At 31.8% G+C, this 18,500-nt stretch overlaps 1 protein-coding gene across 5 annotated transcripts in view; it reads right to left on the bottom strand.

Annotated features, from left to right (window-relative positions):
• LOC107173088 (uncharacterized) overlaps positions 1-17,044 on the bottom strand; it is a 94,595-nt gene extending 77,551 nt beyond the window's left edge. For 2 of the 5 annotated variants that reach the window (XR_016190337.1, XR_016190338.1), the window contains exon 1: positions 16,652-17,044. The gene's annotated coding sequence lies outside the window, so the exon portion shown is untranslated. The remainder of the gene's footprint in view (positions 1-16,651) is intronic. The other 3 variants (XR_016190336.1, XM_089219907.1, XM_015523463.2) reach the window with 2 other exon arrangements.
• Positions 17,045-18,500: the final 1,456 nt, after the last annotated feature.

The raw sequence follows: 18,500 nt of genomic DNA, 5'->3' as shown, positions 1-18,500 counted from the left end.
AAAGAGACTCATCGTTCGTTGTTATTATTATTATCAGACAAAATATATTATAATAAATAATAATAAAATGTCACCCTCGGGCTTATCACAATTTTAGAGCCGTTACTGCGGATATATTTAAGACACGGCGTTTTTGCGAATTCTGATTCGGTAAAGAAAACAATTTCACGATAATATATACATCGCGAACGCTACCGATTCCAATAAAATCTACGACGATAATAATATTTTAAACAAAAGTAATAGGTTATTATCATGGTACAGATTTGTTGAGCATCGTTCATAAAATTATACATGTAGAACTATATAATATAATAATTTATAACTATATAGTTGACCGTAAGAAATAACAACTTTTGTACATGATTCAGATTTTGTCCAATTTGTTATTTGCCTATTATCCGGTGTAATGCTGTTTAAAAATTTAAATAAAGAAAATATGTAATTTTTAATAAGTGGATAGTAATAATAGTTTTTTTATTATAAAAATATAACATTATATAATATCGTTTTTGACACTACGTGATGCTATTTTCTGCAGCAGCCTATAATCGGATTAAAGAGGGGGTAATGGGGAGGAAGAACATGGTGAGGGTGCAAAGTTTTGAAAAGTGCCTAAAAATCACCTAAAATTCTATACTATTTTATAGTAACACGTTCTACAACTATAACATACATCACTGGAATAAACCAATAATATTTGTTTTGCATATTAGAATAACAAAATATCATTGTTTTACTATCAGAAGAAGTATAGAAAAGCGTGTGGCAATCGATAATCATTTTACATTGTGCATATTCAGCGACAATATTGCTATTGAACGATTTATTGTTTTAAATTATTTGTTCCACAAAAATTCAAATCCACTAATTTAATCTTTTACTCCCTCTTAAACTTCCTGATAACCCACCTCGCCGACTTAAGTGAAATTTGCCTAGTGACCTCCTCAACATTAAAAAAAAAAAAACAAAAAAAATTTTAAAAAACAGCTTTTAAGTATGAAGTAGGTTCATTGAATAGGGGGTCCAAATGACCCCCCTTCATTCATATCATTAGGTTCTGTATATTTATACCCCCTCCAGGGACGGATCTAGGGGAGGGGAGGGTCAGGTGGTCAGCTGACCCACAATTAAAATTTGTTGACAAAATTGGCCTCTTGGCGACTTTTGTCCATTTTTAGACCTTGGAATGGACTCTTGGACGGTTGGCCCATCGGAGTTACTTGAAAAATGAGTGCCATGTATATTCCAAATTTACAATATTACAATTCATAATTTATATTTTTAATTATATCGTTTTAGTAGAAAGTTGAGTAAATCATATTTTATTCCGTACGTTTGTTGCGCTGATAAAATTAGATTATATTTAGAAATCGTAAATAAGTCTCTATCGGCAGTATGACCACAGAATAGGTTAAATTTAATCAGTTCTGTGGTATGACGTATGACTGAACATTATTGGGTATATTGTGTCTATTTATAGTACCTATAAAAATGTGAAATGGCTATCGTGTGTGCCGGTTGCGACGTGTATTCACAGAACTAACAAAACTATATATATAATATAATCTAATGTAAATCCGTAGTTGGATAATTACCAATAAGTCTATGTCTATATCTCTCCCCGGATCACGTATTATCACAATCGCAGTAATCACACCAAACTCGACTGTTCGACGTCCATCATTTATCTCGATTTTTATTGACGGAAAAGTGTTCAGGCGTTCAGCATATGATTATTTATTACATGATCTTATTAATGTGTTTAGTAATTAGTGGTTTTAACTTTTAATAAATAATACATCGATTACACCGTGAAAAAATAACAAACTACAAGTATGAAACCATTGGAACCATGTCAGCTTCCTCCAAAAAAAATCGTCTTTCCGGTGGGGCCAGAAAACTTGTAAGAGCAAAAGTAAAAATATAATTTTTTTTTGATTTTTAAATAGTTTATAGATTTGTAAAAAAGTTATAATAAGAAATATGTAATTTATATTTGTATAAGACTTCATTACATTTTACAATATTTCAACCGTCAAAGTTTCAGAAGCACAAGGTTTGCTGTTTCATGTTATGATACTTAAGTTTAGTTTTTTGTTGGTTGTGTGTAAAAATATTTTAACAAAAGCTTATATATTATCCTACTATTAAAAAAATGCATAAATTGATTTAACAGCTGCCTTCAATATGATCATAGCTTGTTCAGAAAATATTAAATCCATGAGAACTACTGAACAATTTATAGAAATTAAAAAAAATGTGATTGTGTTGTGTGAAAAATTTGATAGTATCACAACGTTTGATGAACAAAGAAACAAAAAAGCAAAAAAAAACGTTTGATGAAATGGGTGTAGATGATCATTTAAATAAATCAGCTGACCAAAGTTTCAAAATTAAAACATATTTTGTAATTTTAGATTCATTCATTAATTTTTTAAATCACAGGTTTGAAGATTTTGTAGAAAAAAAAACCAATGAAAAATCCATTGGTGAACTTAAGAAGCTTTCTGAAATTTACAAAACTGATATTGATCAAGATCATCTTATTTCAGAATATGAGTCATTTAGTTGTGTTTACTATCATTTAAATAAGGAATGTGAAGATATTTCAATGAATGAAATTTTGAAATTTATAATAACTTATGATATGGTTTCGTCCTATCCAAATTTATGTACCCTGTATAAAAAATTTTATCCACTGCCTGTCAGTAGTGCTACGGCTGAAAAAAGTTTTAGTCGGCTTAAATTTATGAAGTCATTTTTACGCTCTACTATGTCTGAAGAAAAATTATCAATCTTTGCAGTACTTAGTATAGAAAAATGTACTGCAGATTAGGTTAGGTCATTGAAACATTTGCAGAAATGAAAAATAGAAGAAAATTATTATAATAAAATAACTGTAGGTATCTAATATAAATATACTTTTACATTTTTTGAGCATATTGTGTTTTTTTTTTTACAAGGTATTAATTTCTAATCCAATTTCATCTCTAATATAAATGGTCTCTTGAAATGGCTTGACTCACAGTTCCCAAACTATGGATCCGCCCCCAGACCCCCTCCACATCCATAATACCAATTTTCTATTATAAATTGTGTATATGTTCTTATTTGTTCTAATAAAAAAAAGAAATATGCATCATAAACTAATATAGATTTTTTTATCGTTTATAATAAAATAACGGTAATACATTTAATATTTATATAGTTTAAAATCTGGAAAAATCCGTTACCTCGAATCACAAAATGTTTGAATCCTATTTTTTATTTAGAATTAAGCTCAACTCGTCACACAATATGGTGATACCTCAACAAAACAAAGTAAACTTCCGAATATCGTCCCAACAAATGTAACCAATTTTAGTACATTTAACAAGGACTTATCTCGCATGGGGGGCCCAGAGGGATTCACATGTATAAAGCGATAAGATCTAATATTATCATACGACCGAACACACGGGTTCATGGCTATATTAAGTCATATCTAATAGACGCCGATCATGAATACCACTCTTATCTCTCCAGTTCCCCTCAACCATTCCGTATCGTACTATGCCACCTCCACCTTACGACTCCTACCACACCTAACCTAACCTACCACTCAAAAACTGTCTAAGTGACCTTTGGCATAAAGAAATCAGCATTACAAACATAACACACCGTACGAACAAATTGCCACTTCCACTATTTAACATCAGCCTAGTTCGCAACACAGGTAATCGTAAAAGATTCAGAATCGTCAAAATATTAAACTCAATTGTAAAATTCGAATACCCACAGAAACAACTTGGCCCTTCCCAATGCGATCACTGATGTATGGACACACACGCAATTACTGTTTCCACAAACCGCGATGCGTGAAATGTGGAGCTGAACGCTACACCAAAAATTTAACAAAAAAGCTGGAGGAACCTGCAAAATGTGCAAACTGTGGGAGAAACCACTCTGTTAGTTATAAAGGATGTCAAACCTTTAAAAAAATATTAAGCCGCATCAAATCCAAAACCAGATTGACAGAAACAGTTCATCAACACATTCAAACACATGATGCTGTACCACCTGCACCTTACAGAAGAAGACATGACGCGCTAAGCTCAAATCCAAAAGAAAAACCTTCATATGCCGAAACCACAGCGAACACTCCACCACCCTGATCGAGTTAATCACCTCTGCAACTCGTCACCAATTTCCTTAAACAGTTAAAATTAGTCCTAAACCCCCTCCTAGCTGCTCTAACATGCCTAATAAACAAAACCCCACTCCATAATAAATTAACATACACATAACATATCTTCTGATCATACCATATTTAATATATAAATTATTAATTTTATTAATTAACTTGTAATAACATGTAATATGTTGACACGTTTTAAAATATAATAAATGAAAAAAAATTATAAATGTATATGTATATATTTTTGGATCATCATAGGAAATTAGTAATTTATCGTTAAAATGTGAATAAACGATGGCTTGCACATACATCATTATGAAATAATATACACATCTGTATAATCATAACAACAACCGCAGCCATAGCGAATTGGCCAGCCAGAGTTTAATTATTAATCCGGATGCATTTAAAAGTCACGTGAACCGTGTGACACCAAAATAACAAACACGGCTGGTAACCACACTATTAATTATTATTGTATACAAAGCATATTATACAGCTCTGTGCGATTGTATTATTATTATTATTATTATTATTACTATGGGAATTTTGTTGGGCGGTGGCCGGTGGCACAACAGGTACCCACTAAACTCGGGACGATTGTATTTTTAATTCCAGTTCGGTCCAGAGAATATAAATATAAAAAATAAACAAAATAACGCATAAACATTGTAATTATTATTGCGGAGAGATGTTGAACAAATACCACGTGTGCATCGAGTGGGCTGTGTACATTATTCCGTTTCTTTTTCCTATTTTTCCAGGGAAACAATATCATCGAATACTTGCCGGGAAGATTTTTTTGTGTTAAAAGCGCAGAAGTCAATTGTTTACAGTCAAAAACTAGTCAAAATCATTTGACATAATCTATTCAGCGGTTTTAGTCATCTTCCGGTATATATTTTTAATAACGCACATTTTCGAAATATTTTCACGCCATAGTGGGATGGGTTAATCTTGGTCAATATAATTCATATCGCGTACCGAGGCGATGAGCGAAATTATATGATTTCCCTCCCCCCATCGAGTGATCGGTCTGTCTTGTCCATATTTTTTTAAATATTTTTCGAAAGAAACAATATCGAATACCCACCAGGAAAGGTTTTTATTTTTTAACGCGCAGAAATCAATTGCCAAGTCAAGCGCCAGTCACGATCATTTGACATAATCTATTCGGCGATCACACGAGTTGAATTCGTCGAGTACCTACACTTTTCAATATATTTTAATTACCTAACTTTTTTTTTATCGTTGGCCAACGATATATTTTTAATAATCGATATCGATTTAAATTTTTATATAATTACAAGTTACATTTGATATAATTTAGTTTATTAAAAACATATTAAAAGTATATAATACATATTACATTAATATATTATGAGTGTAAATTAATTATAAATTTTAAATTATTTAATATACTGACTGAAAAGTATTCATTGAGTATTTATTTAATAAATTGTATTTAAAATAATTACGAATTAACGAACGGCACTGAATTTAGAATAAATTGTTTATTGTGGTAACTATTTTTTTTGAAATATATCGTAATATAATGATATTTTTTATTATCTAGTAGATAAAAGTTATAAAAGTGAATATCCGACAACTTAATTGTTCCGAGCCGATACCGCGGTATTTTCGATAATTATTTTTAGATATTGATATCGAAATTATTCGGAAAATACCCACGACATCGATATCGTTGGCCAGCACTACTTTTTTATGCTTCTTAAAAAAAAAAATCGTAATTGACTGAAAATGTGCGATCTTTACAATATAAGTGGTACAATAAGTAAATTAGTGATGACGAATACAAAACAAGGTGGTAAAATAAAAAACTTAATTGAATAAGAGTTTCACATTAGAAACTCTTGGACATGGATTTAACAGAATTTAACGCTCATTTTTTAAATATTTGTACACCATATATTATATTATTGCGATTTACTATACCTTTAGATATATTATGTTACACAAAAAAACGATACATATCTGTTAAAATATCCTTTGTCGCAGAAACGAGCAAATCAGATGAGTTCCTCCTAATCATTGAGTGTTCGGTATATCTTATCTAGATTAAAATTGTTTCTATTTTAGAGAGAAACAATATTGTCGAGAATAATACTCGCATGGGATGGTTTTGTTTCAAACGCACAGAAATCAATTGTTGAGTCTCAAACACTAGTCACGACCAATCGACATAATCTTTTCGACGAGTGCGGAGTGAATTCAATTTTTTGAAATACGTATTTTAATAACCCATCTATTGAAATTTAACGCACATTTTTTAAGTATTCGTCTTCTTCTTCTTTTCTTTCTTCTTTTCTCCTTCTTTTTTTAAGTATTCGCACACTATAAATCATTATTTATCAAACTTTTCCATATCGTGTTACACAAAAAAAAAACTATACCAATATATTATGATATCGTGTGTCGATTACCCCCTCCTCTATCACCAATCATTATCGAGTGATCGGTGTTTCTAGTACAGATATTTTTTTTTCTATTTTTCGAGAAAATAAGTGTCCTTGTGCTGGCGTTGCGCTTTTACACTAATGTGATACGTAACAGTAACTAAAACATCTTAACAGTAGTGTGGCTTTCCCAAGTATTATAATGATAAAGATGCTATTTGCCTCACCTTTTTTTTTTCGATGTATATATTGAATAATTATAATATTATTCATTCGATAGCGAAGAGAATCGCGCAGGCGAACCGGCCACCATGTCCGAAACGCTGTGCGGCGAACAGATTTATTTATCCACGGAAAAACGCGTAGGAAGTTAGACGGGAAAACGCCGGGAATTTTTTCAGGGACGATCGATAAAAATCCGCAGTCACGGTTTTCGGCACCGAGCCAATAAAAAATAAAATATATATTATATATACATATACGTATATTAATATTTTATCGTGTGTATGTATATATACGTATATACACGTAAAACTGGTATTGTTCGAATGCCATGTGTGGGAGAAAAAGTAAACGATCGTATATAGTATAAACTTAGCATACATTAATAAAAAAAAAACGCCCGGAAAAGCTTCATCGAGCCCGTTGCGAATATATTACATATCTTTTATTTCGATGGGCGAGTTTTTTGCAAAACAGGCAAGTTTATCATTGTTTGGAAAAAAAGCTAAAGACTCCGCAATATCATACCACTTGATTTTTAAAAAATATTTTTGTATTGAGACAAGACATTACCGTCTTGTATATCGGTTGGTCGCTATTATACCCTACCGAATTTTTCATTATTAACGTAAATTGTACACACGGCGTAATGTGTAGGCAAAATAGCTACATCCGTATAATATAGCAGAACATTATTTTTCAAAGTGTTCAATAGTTACGCGGTTTAATATTATGTCGCTGCATTTTTATTGTGCTCAAATAATTATATAATATGTATACATATAAAAGTTTGGATATTTTGATGCAGCACACGCAGTGACAGTATAAGCTGTACACAATTAATACATAAAATACTCAAGTCATATATTAATAATAATATAATGTAGTTGTTTTACAGGAATAAGCATAAAAGTGCAAACATATTCTTGATTAATGAGCAATGAAAATATAACGTTGCATCAAACACATTATGTCATGTTTATGCATAGGAAATCAATTTCCGTCTACTCGACTTCAAAAAAGTATTATATCATTCGTGTTTGTGGAGTGAAGTAATAATGAATATGAGACACTCGAAATCACATTTCAACCTATGAGCTTTTAATTGTTATCACCAATAGCTTAATATGGAATTATAATTAATATTCATTGAGTGTCGAGTTGTGATATCTATTCAAGACTGATATGTTTAAACTGTTTTAAAATCGGAAAGGGTGAGTGATAAATTATCGATTATTGTACTGAAACATATATATTATTGTATTGTTGTGTTTTATTAGTCATTTTTTGATTATTTAATTGTATATTAACGATAAGACTCAACTTTTCTTATTTAATACCGTGACTTCAGTTTTATTTATATTGATTTTCATTATGTATCTATTTGAGATTTCATTGAATGTAATTAGCGATTTTTTTCAAGTCTTTCTCCACTGTATCTGTTATCGTGACTTTAATATAACACAATTATCAGCCATTGGATTAGATACCACGAGCCTTGATTACATAAACATAAGATTAATGTTAATATTAATTACATCAGTGCATACAGTAACCTCCAATTCAGTACTAAACTATAAGTAGAAGAGCGATTAACCTAAACAAAATAGTAAAAATATTTAGGTGATATTTAGAATGGGTTTCTTCCTCGAATAAATTAAAAGGTTGATCTAACCTTATTATGAGGCCAATCGAATAACTACCTATGTTTTATTGTTAGATGATGTGCAATAAACACTACGTTTGTTTAGATGACTATTAAAGAATTTATAAAATTAAAACTGATTATTAATTTTGACACTTTGTCCAAGACTCAAGCATAGTATTTCTTATTTGATGAAATTCATGTGAAATGTCTTTAAAAAATTATTATAAACTTTATTCATGTTATTGTATACAAATAATCGGTCGACAATGAATACAATATTAACTATACTTCGATTTTAGAAACTATGTATATACCTCTATTATCCGCTAATGAATTTGCACACACAAAAGTGCCTATTGTTTTTTTATGTAACACAATATCGAAAAGTATTATAAATCATGCATGGCGTGTGAATGTTTAATAAATATGCGTCAAATTCCGATTTTACATACATTTGAATGTATCTAAAAATTAAATTATTTTTATATTCGTATGAACGAAATAGCATTATATTAGACAATGTCAAACGGTCGTAATTAGTTTCTGTCTCAACACTTGACAATTAATTTCTAAACGTAAAAAAAAAAAAACTATTCTCCGCGACTCGTATTCATTATAATTTTATATTGTTTCCTCGGAACGATTGGACCCGCCAAACGACACACCGTCAACCCTGCACGCGCCGCTGCCTACACATAATAATATATATATAATATAGATCGTTATTATATCGTTTTCTTATATTCGGCACACGTTTCGGGTAAAATAAAAAAAAAACAATTGCAATATGACGGAGGACGGATGAAGGAAAGGACCTTTGTGCGTTAACCCAACTCTAAATCGTCGTGGCATAAGCCCTTAAGGAGCACTTCTCGGATGGACACGCAACCGATATAATAATATATTATACGGTGACGGTCTCATCTTTCGCACGTGTCGTGTACATTTACGACAGTCCGGCAGTACGGGTGGAAGTCAAGACGGCATATTTAAAATATATAATTTCAGCAGAGAATAACGATATTCCAGACACGTCCTATTTGTACAACTATTATGTATACAATCGAACGCGTCCTGACTGACTGACAGATCAACATATATAGAGCCTTAACTACAATAGCCATAGGACACTTGCCATTTTCACCGTACCTTCATACCATCGGCGTGTGTAGCGTGGATCACTAAAAAAGGATTTTTCAAAATTCACATTCTTTAGAAATGTTTTTACACAAGAATTTTGTCATTCATGCTGGAAATTTATATTTTTGTTTATAAAAAAGGTTTGCCATTGGTTACAGATTGAGATGATTAATTGTAATAATTGAAAAAATTAATAATATTTAATAATTGTTTTTGTACAAAATATAATAACTATTGGTTACTCGGTCAAATTAGGTAAAAGCATGCATAAAATCGTCAAGTTTATGCTCTCGAATACACAAATTAATTCTTAAAACAAATATTATAATAAGTGAGCTCAATTATAAATTAATGATTCTTCTAATTTATGTTTGTTACCTGCGGCTAAACTCAAAAACTCCTCGACAGATTTTGATGAAAATTTTCAAGATTTTCCTTACATGGGAATATCAGAAAAGTTTAGAAAGTAATTTTAACAGCATTCGAAAGTATACCAGGGTTAATATATTTAAACAGCAGAAGTATACCAAAATAATCGATATACACTGGTATACCTATCTACACCGTATATTTTATTAATTTTAATATTTCAAATCAGGTCATTCAGCTGGGTGGAAGTAATATTTTTATATATACACAAATATATATATATATACGTCGACCAAACTCGCCATGTAAATGTTATTGTGAATTTCTGGTGTATGAACTATGAAGTGAAATATACTGAGTGATTACCGACGTTTTAATTAATTATCTGCTAACGACCCGTTTGCAGAGCTGAGTCGACGTTATATTGTTCATCGCATTTACCATATTATAATATAAGACGAATATCCATTGGCATTCGCAACGGTCGTTCATGCCAAAACAATAACAACCATCACTAGCTGTCCGAGACCTCGAAATCGTAGGAGACTGCAGCAGTAGGTATCTACAATAACAATAATATATTATTATATGCTATACCTCATATAGGAGGTTTACTGCCAATGCAATTTTAAGCAATATGCCACCCTTTACTACCCTTATATACTAATATTATAATAAATCTACCACAATCAGTAATATTTTTTACCACTCAGTTTTAATCGCTTTGATGATAGCATGTACTACCTATATTTTTTGATCTGCAGATGAAATTGAACCAAAATAATTACTAGGCAATAAAACATTTTAAATTATAAAATACGTACATAGTATATGAAATGCACGCAATAATCGTAAAAGACTTTTATGGTGAAAAGTTATAACACAACTGCAACAGGGAAACTCGAATAATACCATTTAGTGTACGTGTATAAATTTTAAACTCAAAAAAAAAATATTCGAACACGAATTTTCACGCATTCCAAAATAGCGATATCACTGCATCCACTGCAGTATGGTATGCGATATATTGTGTGACGATGGATCATATATAATATTATAATATTTATCACCATAGAGGAAACCAAAGCAATCATCGCCACAGTGAAATGTCCTACACGGAAATTTTTATGAATATTTTATTCGTGTTTATTAATAATAAATTAATAATACTTTATAAAGAGTATATATTGCAAACTGGTAAGCCAGGAAACTTTTGCTTGCCACCCCCGCGGCAACTGTCCCTCATTTCCACTCCTCCCATAACACGGCACTGCAAGTCATCGCATATTATAATAATATGTGTTATTTACAATTCAATCAATTCAACAGATTGAAAACTTAAATCCTTTTCTTTATACGAATAAATTGCTTGTCTCGCGATGGTTATTAAGACATCGCTTGTAGCGTAAATCCGATTATAAGAATTATAAAATATTTAAACCAATAGAATATTCTTATTGATATTTACATTTTATGTCTTAATATTTAAGGAATACACTATGCATTTATATTACATTTTTTATATTAAATACAGTCGTCAGATATATAAACAGGTATTATACTTGACTCGTTCTATTGTTTGTTTAAAAATGAACATAAAGTGGTGAAACAAAAAAATATTTATGCATATTATATTATACATTCAAAGAGGCTGACTAAACAAACTTAACGTTGGTGATGAGTGATGATAATGTAAAAAGTAATTTACTTTTGCCTCTTTAAACCTAGCTCTTTAAATACGTAAAAAAAAGGTTTTATACCCTAGTATCACTAACGTACAAATTGAAAGTTCAATAAATAATAATATTAACTTTGAAGTTCTCGAGTGAAAAATAAAAATAATATTTGTACGGTTTTTATCATATTAATAAATGTAAACATTCACAGTGAAAATGACAAGGGCTTTCAAACTTTACGAATGTTGTCTTAAGAAAACTCACTCTATTCGTGTTTCAAGCTAAGTGAAATTGAGTTTTACTTTGGAAAAATAATTGGACGACGAGCGTTATTAATTGAATCTTCTTTATTTTGTACTGAACTCGATAAAAATCTATCGAAACGGGTAATACTTCAGGCACATCGATAATCATATTTCATAAAACATATTATAATTGTAAGGGCCGTTCTTACAATGTCCGGTTAAGTGTCGGTTAAGACTAACCGGTAGAATTCTATCGGTTAACTCATGATAAATTCTTCCGGTTAGTGTTATCAGGCACTAACCGAGCATTGTAAGAATGGCCCTTAATTAGTAATTTCAAAAAACAAAACGATTTCGATTAGCCTGTACACTGTGCGTCACGACCTCGGACCCCCTTCAGATCTCTTATAGGTTAGGCTAAACCGATGAAGTAGTTACGATTTGGCTCTGACGGTTTTTTCAAAAACCTGTTTTCCTTGGTTTTTCTGATTATTTAAAAAAATTCTGAGAATTTTCAATTTTTACCTCTTAAAAGTACAATCTAGATTTAATTCCTTATCAGACGTCATCTTTAAAGATGAACATCGTATAAAGTAGTAAAATCAGTATACTGACACAAACAATATGTCAAAAAATATTTCATTGTATCACTATTACATTCATCGCTCCTCTCAGAATCGAAAAGCTCTGGTTGAAGATCTGCCCCCATCACTATAACCTCATTATTTGTTTTAACCACGATTATAAAGATTATAATCGTGGTTTTAACGTGTAACAAACCTATTGCCGTTTCTATTTCGAATCGTCCCTTTTGCATCGCATTGTTCAATGAAATGAAAAAAAAACTCTCTTAAAATAATCAAATCGCCATTAATGCATATGCGTTATAAAGTATTGTAATATTACATACATCGAAGATTACTCATCACAGATTATCCTCGTTCAGTCCGTGTCGCTTTTGAGCAAACGTCTCCAGTTTTCAATTACTTATAGAATATAACAATGTATACACGCGTACGTTATTGTCAACTCACACTCGGTACGGAGACTATGATCAAAGGAAGTCTAAACGAGACGAATATCGGATAATATAATATATAGGTACCTGTGTATTTATTATAATTATTATTATCTCTTACACAGGTACGGCGTACCAATCCGATATCGTTTTAATTATAGTAAATCGTCCAAACCCATTTTGACATACTGCTGTCGAGTCTCGATAAGTCGAAAACCTCGATGTCCCAATTTTTTTTTTTTTTTTGTGCCTTTTAAGTGTTTTTAAGTATTGTTTGAAATCCGTAACTCGAAAAATACACAAATCGAATTTATTTTTGTTCCCCTTAATATTTAAGTTATCGAGATTCGACTGTAATTTACAATAAATTATACACGATGATCCAACTAGGCAGCGTGTAGACAAGGAGGTGTTGGTTGGTCTCAAAATTGCAAAGCGTATAATGGGTTCGCTCTCTGACGCTTATAGTATAATATATAACGTATGTATAATTTAATATTAATGATAGTACCCTCCATATTCTGCTTCTGCTGAGTGCTGACCCGGGCCGAGGCGCAAAATGCATACAATTTAAATTGGGAAACCTTGGAAAGGGAAATCGGAAAACTCGCAGCTATAGTCTATAAATACCTACAATATTATATTGTATAGTATTTAATTGTTTTGTATTGATTGGACTGTTCTCCGACACGTCTTATTATGCAACGTATGTGTATAATAAATTACTAAATTAATAATAATATCATCCTGCATGGTGCAGCTCACTGACACATTTTGCAGAAAAACTCCATCGCTGCAGCGTTGCTGCCAAATACTAATCCTGGCCTCACGGCACAGAGTGTATACCTACTAAATTAAATTGGTGAAACCTTTAAACAAGAATTCGGAAAACGTGAAACGTGAAACTATAAATATAAATATCTATAATAATATATTATATAATACATAATATAATGTTGACACATTGCATAATGTATCGTATACAATAATAGAATAACAAGAATTGGCGTGAAAATGGCTACAAATGGAATAAGCTTGTTTCACGTATTTATGCGAAAATATGTCTCTACGAAATGTTATGAATTTCGTCTTTGTTTCAAAAAACTTCAGTGGTTAGGTGCCGTAATAATGTTGTTAAAACGTATCGGTATCGATAATAATAAACCTTCACTCACACACTTATAATAATAATATGCACCGCAAGCGTGTATTCGGTTCCTTTTATCCTATGAAAAAAGAAATAATAATAATAATAATGGCTTGGTACACACTTAGCGTACGTACATACTGGCCGTAGTTGCTAGCTCTCGGATGAGTGACCACCCGAGATTTTTAGCAACATATCCCTACCACACATACACAAACACGAGTTACAATAATCTTACCAACTCAAAAACCTACAAACAAAAATATACAATAACAACTTCCACCATACCACCCCACATCCAATGGCCTATGTTGTCACGGGTTCTCCTTAAAAAAAAAATAATAATAATAATAATACAATAATATCGATGACGACGATGACATGGAGACTAAAATAAAATAAAACGATTCTGCAACATATATAATGGTAATATATGATGTATACGTGGATATAATATTAAACGTAAAACGGATATTTTATTTTAATAATAATAATAATAATAATGAATATTTATTTAGCAGATTTTACGTTATATATTTGTATAAAATATATATCCGAATAATAAAATATAATGTCAAAATGATAGGAATCAAATATTCTATTAAAGTCAAGTATAGGAAAAGAGAGGTTAACTAAAAATTGGCCACACTAAATTCAAAGACAGACACCTATTATGATAACAATGACAAATTTATCTTTATGACAACAAACGTTTTCTTTGAAAAGTAGTCCTTTACCCGCTTCTCGATTTTTTTCTAATAGTGGACGGGTGCTATCTACGAAAGTGAAAAAACAATTACTAAATAATAATTATAGTAATACTATAATAATAAAGTACGTGTGTTTATTGCTGGATGGAGTGAATCAATTTTAGGTTTCTCGTGAATTATTTTAGGTGCGTTTAACCACTGCTTATGCCCGACATACAACACAAACACAAAGTCGAAATTGATTTATCGTTCCGGAAAATTTATATGAAACAATTGGTCTATTTTCAAACCCTATATCAACGGAATTTCGCATCTTGAAAAATTAAAATACGCAGTGTTATGTAATGTAAGAATGCAAATATTTAGGTAGGTAAGTTAAATAACCTTTGAAGTTGACAATGAAAATAAACGAGAGAAAAAATAAATATTATGTCCTCTATCGGACGAGAAAGTTATTACATTATTGTATTTATGTTTATATACGTTATTCTACAAATATTTAATTAAGATCCTCGTCGTATACTCGTACAGGTCTCACTAGTTGTAAAGTAAATATATACGCTGTAGACAGGTATTTAAGTTTGACTGAACATGTAAATTATTTCGATTTCGTTGAACCGGACGTTAATTCGGTGGTCCAATTCAATAATTTAATCGATTTCCACATCACGATGATGTTTTCGAGTAATTTATCAAATTTTTACTCGGTGTGAAAGATAAGCAAATTAATATTGACGATAAATTTAAATAAAATTACGTTGTATAATTATAATGTATACTAATGTTATAATATTATGTATCATCGTTATACGTTTTAGTGACAAATTCGTACTCTGTGAATAAGTACGTCATTATATATATATATATATATATATATATATATATATATATATATATATATATATATATATATATATATATATATATATTATAATATAGTGCTTTCGCCTTTCAGCTATAATTTTTAATCGGATTATATTTTATCTGCCAGAGGGTTCGCAACAGAGAAAATATACTGAGATTATATTTTTTAAAACTACTTAGCATGCGCATATTTAACCAAAACTGCACTCCGCAAGAAGTGTACATATACATTATGTTGTCAATTTATTATTTATGTGATGTACAAATAATAATACGATAATTCTTTATTACAAATTATGAATTTCTCTTAAACATTTTAAGTTTAAAATGATCTAACAGTTTCCAATAGAATTTCACAATATTCTTTCGTTTTCATTAGGTTTCGTATCATATGTTATAAATTTGCGTAATTTGCAGGTTAATATTTAAAAATTGTGTTCAATATTAAAATCATTATAATTTAATCTATTGGCTCAAATATTGTGCTGTTAATATGTCGATAAAAATAAAATGTTTAAATGTGTTTTTCGGAGAAAAAATTGCGGTTACGCTATATTATATTAGGTAATAATTATTTTTATAATTAGTAAACAAAACAATATGCACATTACAATTTACAGGACGAGAGAATAACTTTTTATGTTATTAAACTGTAGTTGTTCTAATTTTAAAAGATGTATCAGTGGTGCGAAAAAGTCATCTAATACACTTATATTGCACTTAATAAACTGCCCTATCCAAAACAATGGAAAGTCAAACGTAAAAATATTATGACAAATACTAATTTTGCAGTCACAACGAAACTCCCAAATTATCTTCCACGTGAGTGTGATTCCATGCAGAAAAGATACTTGATTTCACATAACCCATTTGATAAGTCATTTAGATGGGTAGTATATATTGCAAATCAGAAGATAGTGATAAACTGATAAAGTTTGTGAATATAATAAATTAACATTATGATAATAATATTTATTTTGTAATAATATGATCATTTAAAAACAAATACACTCACCGAAAAAGGCACCGAACGCGTGTTGTCGGTGGGTATCGGACGGCGGGGAAGACAACAAGTGGCGTTTGTGACTATGCGTCACGGAAGGCTAAGCAGTCATCGGGTTCGAAAGCATCACCATCACCAACGGCAATCCGAAGGTTCAACATCGGTTCAAATAATAATAATTATTATTTTGTTCTAGTGCACACGAAAATATTTCGCCGACGTGCACAAATATATTATAATTTTGTTAAAAATAAAACGTTCTTGATTCGATAATATATATATATATATATACCAAATACCAAACTACGACGACGACGAGGACGACGTAAATGGTACAGGTCCTGTCTGTCTGTCCGTCCGTCCGTCCGTCCGCCGACGATGGTCCGCCAAAACTGATTCCCCGGCACACGACAAACGACGACGGTTCGTGCAGTGAGCACCGGCGGCGAGACCATCGGCACCAACCCCGTCCACCCCATCATCCGGCCACCATCCCCCGCCCGACACGCGGTCCGCGTCAGCCCCGACTTTCCGCAAACTACCCTCGCGCAGCTCCAATCCATCCACCCCCACCCCTTCAGCCACAAACATCCCTCTAGTAACGCCACGCGAGGGATGCTGAGCGCGCTGCACGTCGTTCGCGGATAGGATGCGGCGGCTATGATGATGTATATAGGACTTTCCATTCGTAGCACACCCTCTCTCGTCATCCGAGCGCCGACATTGCGCCGCCGTCCGGTTAGTTTATATGTACGGCGGGGATGCGCGGTAATAACCCGACAGCGTAATATTAATACCGGAAACTTCTTCAGCGTGTTCATACATTTTTTCTTCTTCATATTTTCCGGCTTTTTTCCCCCGCCGTCACGTCACTTTTTTTCCTAACAGGTCCTCTGTTTCGGACCCAATGCGTGACAGGTGGACGGTGCATACATCATGCATAATATGGTACCCACGTACGTACTATATACGTATCCGAGTCATTTCCGAGTCCGTACTACGAAGGTCGGAATGGTCGGAAAATATAATAGTATGCACATGACGACACTATCCGTCGTTTATAGAGAAATGATTATACAAACTATTAATTATTAATTATTCATACATACATTCAAATACATGTATATATAGTACTATAGTAGACAGTGTGTGACAGGTTGTTGGAGATTTAATTGAATATAATGTATATATGTTCGGCTCGGATGGTTTTCGTGTTTGATCGGCGTAGATGCACACCGAATAAGGGATTCAGCTACACCTGCTATATCGATGCACTGTACCGGCGCATTTAGGAAATCTAGATGTACCTGCGTACATAATTATCCAATTGTATCAAACAAAATAAAAAATTCAATATCATAAAGACATAGTATTATATTTATGCGCAAAAATTGTATTTAAAATAATACATGTTTTATTTTTTTACAGCGCCCTCTCGAGAAGTGCGTTTAAAATACACGAATTCGTCGGCCTACCCCCTCCGCGCCATTTCCCATCCGGAAATACAATATATACTGTAATATCCGTTATATTTATATATATGTTTTATGGTTGATGTACATAATGTGTTGTTATTAACAGTGTTTTCCAGACAAACCATGACGTTGTATCCGGGACCGAAAAGCTTCAAATAGGTCGTGACAATAATATTTAATGTACGCACTGGTATAATTGTTTAGATTTCGAAACAGCATCCTATAAATACACATTCCTGGGGCGTTATAAATACGACGCCGCGCCGCTGTGGTGTATACAAAATATAATGTATCGCAGTAATCGTAACAATAAATAATAATTTACTAATGTCTACAGCCGTTTCCAATAAATTGGTTTTTTTTCTTTCGTTCTCGACATAATATAT

This window comes from Diuraphis noxia, unplaced genomic scaffold (assembly GCF_037042655.1).
Source record: "Diuraphis noxia isolate RWA-SAM2 unplaced genomic scaffold, SU_Dnox_SAM2 contig0002, whole genome shotgun sequence".
In the NCBI taxonomy this organism is placed as follows: domain Eukaryota; kingdom Metazoa; phylum Arthropoda; class Insecta; order Hemiptera; family Aphididae; genus Diuraphis; species Diuraphis noxia.
The sequence above is the reverse complement of the archived record's forward strand: the minus strand, read 5'-3'. Positions and strand labels throughout refer to the sequence as shown.